This window comes from Notolepis coatsorum, assembly GCF_963971535.1.
Source record: "Notolepis coatsorum genome assembly, contig: SCAFFOLD_246, whole genome shotgun sequence".
NCBI lineage: Eukaryota > Metazoa > Chordata > Actinopteri > Aulopiformes > Paralepididae > Notolepis > Notolepis coatsorum.
Window position 1 is genome coordinate 47,814 of NW_028170726.1, and position 13,885 is coordinate 61,698.

The following is a 13,885-nucleotide window of genomic DNA, read 5'->3' on the forward strand; positions in this document are numbered from 1 at the left end:
ATGCGTCGGTCTCTACCTGCCCGATGGAAACTGAGGATTACATGGTAGAGGCAGACGGGTTCTTATTTGAAGGCCCGGTAGAGGCAGGGATCCCGCCCGTCCAGGTAACACTGGAGGGGGGTGAAATGTCTCCTTGGGGCGCCTTGTTTGAAGACGTTGGGGAAGACCCTCGGACTCATCGACAGGATGCCCTACTATCAGCCACATCAGACTGTGGCTCCTTGACCAGTCGAAGCCTGCTGCATGTGAGGGATGCGGGCTCGGTGGAGGAAAGTCTGCAAGGGGAACTGCAGGCTTTGTTTCCCGAGCTTATGGCAGTGGCGGCCGCTGCAAACGGTGTGCCGCTGCCGCAGCCACTGCCTGTCCCTGTCCCTGATGATCTCATAGGTCATCTCTGGCAATGTCGCCTTGTGAGAGGGGTGGACGTTGTCTACCCATTTTTCCCCTCAATGGGGGCCTATGTTCGTCGGGGCCAGGTTGTATCTCACATCATGGGCCTCACCCCCACCTACGTACCAGTTACGAGGGTGGCGGGTTTGGTCGACGGTATGAGAGAGGGCGTGCCACGGCTTGATAGGCCGATGGCCGCGCTCCTCTGTCCGGAGGTGGTGTGGGAGCTGTTATGTAAGCCGGTTCCGTAAGGTAAATCGGCAAGGCGGTTGGCGTACTGGAGCGACCAGTCATTTATCGCCGGAACACAATCTTTAGCCGCGGCGTCTAACATCGCGCAGCTGGCAAGATTCGTGTCCGGGGTATTGACGGGTGACATGGAGCTGAGTGATGAACAACATGACCAGCTCACCCAGGCGGCAGGAGCTATCCTGCATCTGACGCAGCTGCAGGCTATAGCCGCTGGGAAAGTGCGTGCCCTGGCGACTCTGAACCAGCGCCACCTTTGGCTGGAGCAGGCTCGTGTACCGGAGAAGAAAATAAGTCCTCTTCTGACGGCACCCCTCTCCAATGCTGGACTGTTCGGGACGGCCCTGCAATTGATGACCTCAACGTGCAGAGAGATGGCAGAGGAGAGATCCGTGCTCCAACTCCATTTTCCCCCTCCCGACATCGGCGGTGGAGTCAGACGGCTACCACGTCGTCGAGTTACCTCCGCCGTGGCTTCTACTGCCTCCACCGCCACTGCTGGTCCGTCGAAGAAGGCCAGGAGGAGAGACGGTGCTGCTGCTGCAGCCGGCCCATCTACGACCGGAGGAGACGGTAGGGATCGCCGTGACCAGCAACCGATTGTCTACCGTCCCTCCGGGGCTTCTCGGGGTGGCAAAGCCCGAGCGGCTCGAGGCAGCAGACGCCGCTAGACCCAGTGACTTTTTTCCCCTGTGGCCCCCTCTGTTTACCCCTCCCCGGCCCTCTCATATTATTTGTTTGCTCATAAATAAAAAGTCCCCTCTAAAGGGGGACTGTATTTTTTGTTAAACAAACTGTGTTTCTTCACCAAAACATATGATGAGGTTGCAAAGTGTGAATCTGCATTAGTATACATTGATAGAAGGGTTACGTTCGTGTTATGAGCTTAAGCAAGGTCTGCAGCATACACTCGGTTATAGAAAGGTTTCTATCTCGGCCTGACGCTCCACATGCAGGTAGAAGCTGGTTGTATGGTCTGTTGCTTACACAAAGTAATGTTGAGCTACAACACTGTTGTGTTAGTTGCAGTAATGCTCGTATACACATGTTCCACGGCCTAGCCGTTACTCTCTCTATCAGTGTTTTTCTATGTACAACATGGAATGCGGGTGTAGGATTCACACACACACACACGACTTGGTTTTGTTGTAAACCCTGTTCACAGTTCTGTGGGTAGCGTGCATTGTATTAGCTTGCGCTATTCATTAGCATTCTACCAAAGGTTTCATATGCTACAGTTGTTATTGTGTGTAGGGGGAAGGGTTTTGTGAGGGGGTGCCGAATAAACCCCTCCTTCCCACTTGATTGGTCAGGGGGGTTTTCTCATCTCCTGTTAGGCCAGTCAGGGCCAAGCCGTTAGGCGCCTTGGCAGGGGAGGGGGGGGGGGGGGGGGTTGCCCTGATTCTGCTCCTATTAAAAACAGGAGTTGAGTGTTGGGTTTCCCCCCGTCATGGCATATGACACTACGTACGTTGCTATGACGATGGCTTCCGTGAGTTAGATCTTTACGTACGATCTGTTGTGTCAAAGTGTCGGGTTAGAGCGTAGGACTTACGGGTCCTCTACGCTCGATTTTATGTGTAACTTGAGTCAGTTGGTCACGTCACTCGTAGTTGCCATGGCTTTTTCATTCTACGACTCACGTGGGAAGGCTCTCCGGGGAATTCCGGTCTAAATCCTCTGTGAAAGGGGTGACTGGATGTAAAAATGTAAACAGTTTTTACCCTCGGCTGTGTAGAATGGGATTCATGTCTGTTGGTGCTTCCTTCTTTTTTATTAAAAAGAGTTGGAGTTTAGGAAGCGCCACACCCCTCTTGTCGTTTCCCCTGGGCGCCTTGGGGATTCACTGAAAGGTCTAACTAGCCTGTTCATTGATGTGGTTGTGTCCCAACGCACGCTTAAGTGCTAGCTCGGGGTGTTCTGTTAAAGATCATGCGGGTAGCTAGTACGCCTTGGTTGCTTGTGGTTGAAACAGCGTTTTTATAAAGCAACTGGGATGGAGGTTTTTTCCTCTTCCGACAACCTGTTATTGGTTCTCGACGGATTCTCGTTCATGTCTGGGCGATGATAACGGAATGGATCTGAACATATGTAGAGGGGTTTCACGCCCTTGGGGTGGGCCACCGAGCGCGGTTCGCACCGACCGTCTGGGTGGCGCCTTCTTTTCATGTTTTAAGATCAACACGCATATCTGCCCCTTCTCCTGAAGTAGGCATGTCGGCGTGGTTAGGGCACGGGACTGGTTCTGGTCACGCTGGTCCAGGTCAGTTAACCCGTTGTCCGCCGGGGATGCAGATCTGCTGTTCTGGTACCCTAAGGGACTTGGGCTTTTTTCGGGGGGAAAAATGCCGGGCCGGCCTGGGGTGTCACAAGGTTAGGCGTTATAGAGACCCTTGTTGGGTACTCTTTTGTACCTGGCACTATTATGGGGGCTGGTTCTCTTTTTTCTTCGCTCCTCTCAAACGCATGGCGGAGGGAGGGCTGTCTGGGTGGTCTTCGGGACCTCCTCTAGTAACCCTGTGTGCATCCCAGGCTGCCGGGTCCGGTCCGAAGTAAAGTTTGTTGATACCGTAGACTTGGGATAACCCATTTGTCTTGAGGGGTTATAGGAACGACCACCGCATAGGTTAACGACAAGGTGGTTGGTTCCCTGGTGTGTTGGAGCAGAGTCAACTCCCGGGTTACCCGGTTGAGTGTGCCCCTGCACGTCCATGACGTCTGGCACTCATGTCAGCCTTTTCTGCCTCAACCCCTCTGGGTGGTTTTTTTTTAATGAAGGCTTTGTCATGGTGATCAACAACGCCAGCATATGCCCCTTCCGCCGGAGCGGCTGTTTTCAGCTGACTCCTTTGGCGCCTGTCTCGTCCGCAGTGCTCCAGGCTCAGGTTACAGCCTGTTGCCTGGTTTCCCCGGTGCGCTGCCTGCTTCCGTTGGGTGACCTTTTTGTGTGCTTACGGCCATGCTGACTGCCTGTTCTGCAGGGTCAGTGTGCCAGGCGGTGTGCTATTGGGGGGAAAGGGCCCGCTCTTGGAGGGGCCTTATCCGAATACGCTGGCGATGTGGGGGGCGGTGTCACTAAGTGACCACCTGGTGGGGTCTTGATGCCTGGCGTCATTGACCTCTCCAGGCCCCCGTTTTCCAGGGGATCCAGTCCTTCAGTGGGTCTGGGTCTTCCTTCGCGCTCCGCTGCTACGGCCTTGCCACGGGTTGGGTTTGTTCTTGACCCCGTGATTCTGGGGGCAGTAACGAGGTTGTTCCTTCCGTTCGTTCCCGGGTGGCATGCGGGTTGTGCGTGTGTGTAGTCGTGGGATCAAGCCACGGTCTGCTCACCCTGTGCGTTGAGTTGCTTGAGTGCCTCTTCGCACGGTCGGATCCGTTTCCCTCCCATAAACCTCCAATAGGGAGGGTATCCTCCATTAGGGAGGGTCGGGGGGGCTCGGTCCTCCCCGATCTGATGGTTGTGGGGGGCCTCAGCGGGGTACATTTGTCGGGCTATGGCTCTCGCTCAGCCTCCCTTGTGCAGTCATGACGCTGAGTGAGATCCATTACGAAACAGAACGATAGGTTATAACTATAACCAAGTTCTGTGAGTAATGGTGACGCTCAGCGTCAGGCGCCGCTGCGGCCCTTGATCTCACCTTGTGGTGAAAGCTTGGGAAGGAGGCGAGTAGGTGACCACACACCTGCTTATGAAGGTAAGCTGATAGGGGTGTGGCCAGACGAATGTTGGGATGTAAAGGTACATTGTGGAATTTTGTATTCAGTGCGCGTGCACGAGTGAAGTATAGTGCAGTTGTGACGCTGAGCGTCACCATTACTCACAGAACTTGGTTATAGTTATAACCTATCGCTTACGGTATAAATTAGGTTAACTGGAGCTTAGTATTGCTGCCTGGCTGAGGGGCGTGTCGCAGCTCATGCGCGCGCTCGGCCAATCAGAGTGCAAAACAGCAATGCGGAAACCGAACAGCGTTGTAGAAGGCATACACGCCTTCGGGAGAGGTGTTAGTTGGACAATACCTAGGCTACCCAGTCATGCCCGCTTCCATTCATTGTGCTAAGCTAGGCTAACATGCAGCCAGATAGCTTTATACTCAACGCACAGAGAGGAGACTGGTATCTATCTTCTTGTCTCTCTCTGGAGAAGACTGTAAGCTATTTTCCAAAATGTTGGAGTTATCCTTTAAGTGAAAGTATGGGTAACGTCTCAAAATTGTACTCAAGTAAAAGTCAGAGTATCTGGCTAAAAACACACTTGAGTAAAAGTCAAAGTTTCTACTTTTAAATGTACTTAAGTAGTAAAAAGTAAAAGTAAAAACCTTTTTTCTGACTGTCTATTCTTCTGATAGCAGGTGTTAAATCAAAGATCTCCGCTTTCTAGTCTTGCACAAGGACCGATCTGCAAACCTAATACTACTTGAGTAAAGTACAAATCCCCCAAAACAGTACTTAAGTCAAGTACTTTACACCCCTGCACACACACACACACACACACACACACACACACACACACACACACACACACACACACACACACACACACACACACACACACACACACACACACACACACACACACACACACACACACACACACACACACACACACACACACACACACACACACACACACACACACACACACACATCCCTGACATAGTAAGGTTGGGTATGGACTCTGTGGGAGAAGACTGTTACAGGGGAACAATGGGTTTCTCATAACTACCGGTACCTGCATTTCATTGGAGGGCGTTGTCCGCCATAGAGGCTGGTTGGGTTCAGAGAGGATATGTTAATGCTTTATACCAGAACAGTTGTTGGACTTTGCTGAGAAGACATGCTGTTGCACTCCAGTTGAACTCCAATAGAAAACAACAAGTAAACAAATTTGAGTTGTAACAATGACATTTTCTTTGTTAATAAATGTTTAAATATAATCTATTCATGGTGTCATTTTTAACTGGAAAAAGTAGCACGCATGTATGGGGGTAAGCTGTTACTTTACTTGATATTTGAGCTTCACTGCAGAATGATGTATATTGTGTACAATGTGCAGAGTTTGACACTAGGCTGTTTCACATTCATCTGCTAACTGATGTGGAAACTTGAAGCATCCAGGTCACATACACTGAGAATATATTTCAGTGAGGTAGGAGACAGCATGTAAACGTCTGGATTTTTCAATGAGGGACATGCCAATACTGCATTGGTAAAGGGAAGGGTCCTTAAATATATGTGGTTTTGTATTACTAATCAACCATTTCCTACTGTATTTCCGGTAATGTACGGTCATAGGCAGATAGTGGGGTAGCTCTGGCAGAATACTGGGTACACAGTAAATTTCGCAAAGTAAATTTGACTCAAACTGAGTACATTTTACTTAAACTGAGTAAAGTTTACTCAGTTTAAGTAAAATGTACTCAGTTTGAGTAAAATTTACTCTGCGGAATTTACTGTGTAGTACCAGTATTGCATTGGCAGTGTCGGCTAGGCTTCGGGCAACCAGACCTGGCCCAGTGTGTTTGGGCCGCATCTGGGCTGTTTCCGGCAACCGGACCTGGCCCTGTGTGTTGGGCCGCATCTGGGCTGATTCCGGCAACCCCGGACCTGGCCCGCTTCCGGCCTGCCGGACCTGACCCAGTGTACTTGGGCCGGTCCAGGCAGTCAGTCATTCCGCATTATGGGCCGATTCCGGCAACCGGACTTGGGATGATTAATTTATTCCGGCCTGCCGGATACGGGCCATTAATGGGCCAGAACTTTTTGGCCACCTGGGTATACATTCAATTTATAATAATATGAAGAAAAAAAAATCACACACAAAAAAAGAAAAAGATAACTATTTCAAGCCTAGACGAAAAAGGGGAGGGCCGAATTCTGGCCACTAGCGCTGTGAAGTGACAAATTTATTTGATGTTGTGTTTTAATTTTGCTTAAGATTGTAGCAACCTGAGTTCAAGTGGGGGTGTTACGAGATATGAATACATGTACTCAGAGGAATGTGCATTACCGAATGTATATATATATATATGCAGTACTTGTTTATATCACTGGGAAGCGCTGTAGCGCTATATTGAAAGGATGCACGTATGAGGTCATCATATCATATAATATATATGACCGTGTGAGCGGAGGTGTGTTCTCTTCTCTTTCTATCAAGGTGTGTGCACAGGTACATGCCTCCACAAGTTCTATACCTATCTCACCAATGTGATGTGGTGAAGCTGTGCTCTCAATAAACAAGCTAAAGGCTAAAGATATCTCCTTGGACAATGTCTTTTCTTCTATACGCTCAACACACAGTATGTCATAATAGAACATTCTAGAGCATTTGTGATGTCACAGTATGATATCATAATAGAACATTCGTGTTCTATATATTCAACAATTCTCTCAGAAGATCTCATTGTGCATCTTGAAACAGTACTGAACAGTACTGAACAGATAGACTAAACAACATAGATTGAAGCCTGCATTTCTCAACCAAGGTGCCTTGCCGACCGTTTAGCTGTGGAAAGGTGAGTGTCCACAACGGCTAGCTAGCTGTTCTACTTGAATACTGAATGTTAATATTGAATCAGACAATATTGAATACTGAATGTTAATTCAGGTTGACAGTTGACATCATTTGACAGTTGACAGGGGGCTGGCAAGTTGATTTAATAAAAGAAAAAACACTCATTTAATCAGATTAATCAATTTATTCAAATTGAGGATTTAGTTTGAGGATACTAAAATAAAATAATTTATAATTATTATTCTTTTTTTATTTATTTCTTTATTAAAAACGAAGGTTCGAACGTCCGTTCGACGAACCCTGACAAAATTTGAATCCCAAAAACAGGCTTCGGGGACAGCCTTACCATACATATTATTTATATTATTTAAATGGAACTCAAATCAAATCAAATTTATTTGTAAGGCCCGACAACACATGTTAATGTCCCCATGGGCCGGACACATCTTCTTTAAACAAGTCAAGAAGAAACATAACAATAAGTCAAGAACAAAACAAGAACACCATAAGGTCCAACAAATTTTAAATAAATGCAAATAAATAATAGAATGCAAGCACTCCCAGACATACCCCACGCGAAGGTAAGGAAAAACTCACTAAAACCTAACAATAGGGAAAAAATGCTCCACAGGCAGTGTGGAGGAGAGAAACCTTAGAAGGGCCATTCAATGGGGGATTGATTGATTGATTGAAAACTTTATTAACAGATTGCAGAATGGGTACAGTACAGCTCAATACATACAATTGTTAAGGGGATGCAGACCAGAGAAAGACTTTCGTCTTGTTTACATCAGGGTCCCCCATTTTCAATTCATCGTAACATATATGACATACATGACATACAGATAGACAGTACTGCTACATCTATACATTTATGTCATACCAGATTTGCAATTACAGTACTGTTTGTGATACAAAAAGAGTCCAAAAAAAAAAAAGTATATACATTAGACGTAGAAACTGTACATTGGATTGGGTAGGTGGGGGTGGGGGGGGACTGAACATTTTGAAAAATTAAAGATAGAGCTGATAGCGATAGCAACTGAACATTTTGAGAGATTAAAGATAGAGCTGATAGCGAATCTATTTGAGGCACAGGGGCGACGCAAAGAGGGTCGCATCCTCCCCGTCTTAATCACGGGACGTTCAACACTCCGGTCATCGCTCCGAGACAGGGAGACAGGGAGACAGGAGGGCACGCAGAGAGGGTCACATCCTCCGGCCTTCATCGCGGGATGTCCGACACTCCGGTCAACACTCCGGGACAGCAAGTCACAGGGAGACAGGGAGACGGGACAGGCGTTAGACAGCTTGCATGATTGTAGTGGGCGGACATAGCAATAGATACAAGTGGTAAGCATATGTGTGAATAGAGTAGATATATGAAGTCATTTGTGATGTCACAGTATGATGTCATAATAGTACATTCTAGAACATTTGTGTTCTATATCAACAATTTTGTCAGAAGATATTGGTCTAGGAGCGATAGGGTGAAGATGTGTAGATTGAGGCTGGGACACTGTGGGTTGAACAGTACCTTGTGCATTGTGGGAAAACATCCAGATGGGCGGTGTGAATGTGGAGAGACTGAAACTGTCAGGCATGTTTTCCTAGAATGTGAAAGGTATAGGAAAGAGAGGGAAATCTTTTATAAAAGTTTGGTAGAGTTAGGAGTCTCTTCCTTCTCTCTTAAATTTTTCTTTGGCATGGATAATAAGAACCACCAGCTGATCATAGAGTCAGTGCTGACATTTCTGCACGCGTCAGAGTTGTATCAGAGGATATAGCGTTATTGTATTTATTAGTATTGGACAGGCAGAAGCAGAGAAGGAGATAGAGTCGATAGTAATGTGTTTTGAAGATGAGAAGAAGAAGAGTGTAAACAATCAAAAGTTGATTTACCAGAGACCTAACTATGGAAACCAAACCACTAGCGGAGTATAAGAACTGAGGAGGGCAGTAATACGCCATGTTGCATCTACACTGCGGGAAATTTAAAAGAAGAAAAAAGAAGAAGAAGAAGAGCTCATCAAAAGAACTGCGGAGGGCAGTAATACGCCACGATGCATCTACACTGCCGGAAATTCTAAAGAAGAAGAAGAAGAAGAACTGAGGAGGGCAGTAATACGCCGTCGCCATGTTGCATCTACACTGCGGGAAATTCAAAAGAAGAAAGAAGAAGAAGAAGAAGAAGAAGAGCTAATCATAAGAACTGCAGAGGGCAGTAATACGCCACGATACACTGCCGGAAATTCTAAAGAAAAAGAAGAAGAAGATCTCATTGTGCATCTTGAAACAGTACTGAACAGTACAGAACAGATAGACTAAACAACATAGATTGAAGCCTGCATTTCTCAACAAAGGTGAGTGTCCACAACGGCTAGCTAGCTGTTCTACTTGAATACTGCTGTTAATATTGAATCAGACAATATTGAATACTGAATGTTAATTCAGGTTGACAGTTGACATCATTTGACAGTTGACAGGGGGCTGGCAAGTTGATTTAATAAAAGAAAAAACACTCATTTAATCAGATTAATCAATTTATTCAAATTGAGGATTTAGTTTGAGGATACAAAAATAAAATAAAATAATTTATAATTATTATTATTATTTTTTTATTTCTTTATTAAAAACGAAGGTTCGAACGTCCGTTCGAAGAACCCTGACGAAGTTTGAATCCCAAAAACAGGCTTCGGGGACAGCCTTACCATACATATTATTTATATTATTTAAATGGAACTCAAATCAAATCAAATGTATTTGTAAGGCCCGACAACACACGTTAATGTCCCCATGCCCGGACACGTCTTCTTTAAACAAGTCAAGAAGAAACAACAATAAGTCAAGAACAGAACAAGAACACCATAAGGTCCAACAAATTTAAAATAAATGCAAATAAATAATAGAATGCAAGCACTCCCAGACATACCCCACGCGAAGGTAAGGAAAAACTCACTAAAACCTAACAATAGGGAAAAAATGCTCCACAGGCAGTGTGGAGGAGAGAAACCTTAGAAGGGCCGTTCAAGGGGGGATCTCCCTTCTTAGATGTCTAGTAGTGTTGCAGACTAACAGTTGGTAAGCATGCACCCATGTGTGTAGTGAAACACAGATGAGTGCATGCAATAGCAACTGAACATTTTGAAAAATTAAAGATAGAGCTGATAGCGATAGCAACTGAACATTTTGAGAGATTAAAGATAGAGCTGATAGCGAATCTATTTGAGGCACAGGGGCGACGCAAAGAGGGTCGCATCCTCCCCGTGTTAATCACGGGACGTTCAACACTCCGGTCATCGCTCCGAGACAGCCGGAGACAGGGAGATGGGGGGGCGGCGCAGAGAGGGTTGCAACCTCCCCGACATCATCGCGGGACGTCCAGCACTCCGGTCACCACTACGAGACCGCCGGAGACAGGGAGACAGGAGGGCATGCAGAAAGGGTCGCATCCTCCCGGCCTTCATCACGGGACGTCCAACACTCCAGTCAACACTCCGGGCACAGGGAGACAGCTCGCGTGATTGTAGTGGGCGGACATAGCAATAGATACAAGTGGTAAGCATATGTGTGAATAGAGTAGATGAAGAAAGCATATTATGTGAATAGAATAGATGTACTTAACCCAGCCGTTGTAACGTCACAGTATGATGTCATAATAGAACATTCTAGAACATTTGTGATGTCACAGTATGATGTCATAATAGTAGCCTACATTCTAGAACATTTGTGTTCTATTCACAATTCTCTCAGAAGATCTCATTGTGCATCTTGAAACAGTACTGAACAGATAGACTAAACAACATAGATTGAAGCCTGCATTTCTCAACCAAGGTGCCTTGCCTACCGTTTAGCTGTGGAAAGGTGAGTGTCCACAACGGCTAGCTAGCTGTTCTAGTTGAATACTGAATGTTTATATTGAATCAGACAATATTGAATACTGAATGTTAATTCAGGTTGACAGTTGACATCATTTGACAGTTGACAGTTGACAGTGGGCTGGCAAGTTGATTTAATAAAAGAAAAAAGACTCATTTAATCAGATTAATCAATTTATTCAAATTGAGGATTTAGTTTGAGGATAAAAAAATAAAATAAAATAATTTATAATTATTATTATTTTTTTTATTTCTTTATTAAAAACGAAGGTTCGAACGTCCGTTTGAAGAACCCTGACGAAGTTTGAATCCCAAAAACAGGCTTCGGGGACAGCCTTACCATACATATTATTTATATTATTTAAATGGAACTCAAATCAAATCAAATTTATTTGTAAGGCCCGACAACACACGTTAATGTCCCCATGGGCCGGACACGTCTTCTTTAAACAAGTCAAGAAGAAACAACAATAAGTCAAGAACAGAACAAGAACACCATAAGGTCCAACAAATTTAAAATAAATGCAAATAAATAATAGAATGCAAGCACTCCCAGACATACCCCACGCGAAGGTAAGGAAAAACTCACTAAAACCTAACAATAGGGAAAAAATGCTCCACAGGCAGTGTGGAGGAGAGAAACCTTAGAAGGGCCATTCAAGGGGGGATCTCCCTTAGATGTCAGTGATAGTAGTGTTGCAGACTAACAGTTGGTAAGCATGCACCCATGTGTGTAGTGAAACACAGATGAGTGCATGCAATAGCAACTGTACATTTTGAAAAATTAAAGATAGAGCTGATAGCGATAGCAACTGAACATTTTGATAGATTAAAGATAGAGCTGATAGCAAATCTATTTGAGGCACAGGGGCGACACAAAGAGGGTCGCGTCCTCCCCGTGTTAATCACGGGACGTTCAACACTCCGGTCATCGCTCCGAGACAGCCGGAGACAGGGAGATGGGGGGGGCGGCGCAGAAAGGGTCGCAATCTCCCCGACATCATCGCGGGACGTCCAGCACTCCGGTCACCACTACGAGACCGCCGGAGACAGGGAGACAGGAGGGCATGCAGAAAGGGTCGCAACCTCCCGGCCTTCATCACGGGACGTCCGACACTCCGGTCTACACTCCGGGACAGCAACTCACAGGGAGACGGAACAGGCGTTAGACAGCTTGCATGATTGTAGTGGGCGGACATAGCAATAGATACAAGTGGTAAGCATATGTGTGAATAGAGTAGATATATGAAGTAAGCATATTATGTGAATAGAATAGAAGTACTTAACCCAGCCGTTGTGACGTCACAGTATGATGTCATAATAGAACATTCTAGAACATTTGTGATGTCACAGTATGATGTCATAATAGTACATTCTAGAACATTTGTGTTTTATATATTCAACAATTCTCTCAGAAGATCTCATTGTGCATCTTGAAACAGTACGGAACAGTACTGAACAGATAGACTAAACTACATAGATTGAAGCCTGCATTTCTCAACCAAGGTGCCTTGCCGACCGTTTAGCTGTGGAAAGGTGAGTGTCCACAACTGCTAGCTAGCTGTTCTACTTGAATAATGAATGTTAAAACCCATTCTCTGCCGGGCATTGTACCCATCATTGTATGGGTGATATATTGATCAGAGCAGTTTGTATAAAAAATGGTAAAGAAAAACGCTGAAACCCACCCCAGTCTCCTCGTAGCGTTGGGCGATGAGAGTGGAGCAAAAAGATCGCTATTATGGGATGTTGATCGATGCTATCCATTTCCGGGTTGTATATTACTAATACACGTCCAAATCATGTTGATTATTGAGTTATGGCAAAGATCAATATCCACAGTGTCTGTATTGAGCCCCGGGACGATAAGCGAGTGGCCGGACGAAAATAGGGGACGGCCCAAGCACTTCCGGGCACTTCCGGTTTGGCAACTCGTCGATCGGCCACAAGGTGGCGGTATTGAAGCGTTGCAGAGTTGTGATGGCCCAGACAGCATCACCCAAGACTCCGTGGGTGAAATATGAATACCATGACAAAAATATGAAATATTGATCTCAAAAACGCCTTACGGAGTTATTGGCAGACAACGCATGGCGGAGAAACCCGCCTTAACACGTGAATGGCGGAGAATGGGTTAATATTGAATCAGACAATATTGAATACTGAATGTTAATTCAGGTTGACAGTTGACATCATTTGACAGTTGACAGGGGGCTGGCAAGTTGATTTAATAAATGAAAAAATACTAATTTAATCAGATTAATCAATTTATTCAAATTGAGGATTTATTTTGAAGATAAAAAAAAATTATAATTATTATTATAATTGTTTTATTTCTTTATTAACCCATTCCCTGCCACAACTTTGATCATCTTATACCATTCTCTGCCAGTGCTGTAAGTATGGAGATGTTCACCTTCTTTGCAGGGCTATAACCCGTGGTCTTGTCCTTGTTATATCCATGTGTAATGTTGATAGTAGTGGGTGTACACAGATGAAAGAGAGCAAGTCTGTGTCTGGGATATAGGTCCCGACTCCCAGGCTATTAGCTATTAGCTCTTCTGGCAGCCTAGCCATCCTCTCAGCCTCCGTCGTCTTAAATGCTATGTTCTTTTGGTAGAACTGTTGGGCTGCCGCAGGAGTGTTGAGAGAGTAACAGATTCCGTTCATGGTTATTGGTATAAGCTGTAGTCACGAGAGACCTGGGACACGGTTTTTAGCCTCACGTATGTTATGTAGCTTGGCTTTTAGCCATAAACGCTGCTGAGCTTAACCCGGAAACGGAAATGGGAAATGCTGAAATAATAACGTGACTTATTCTAAAAGTTATAATTATTTTGTCTTATCTTGT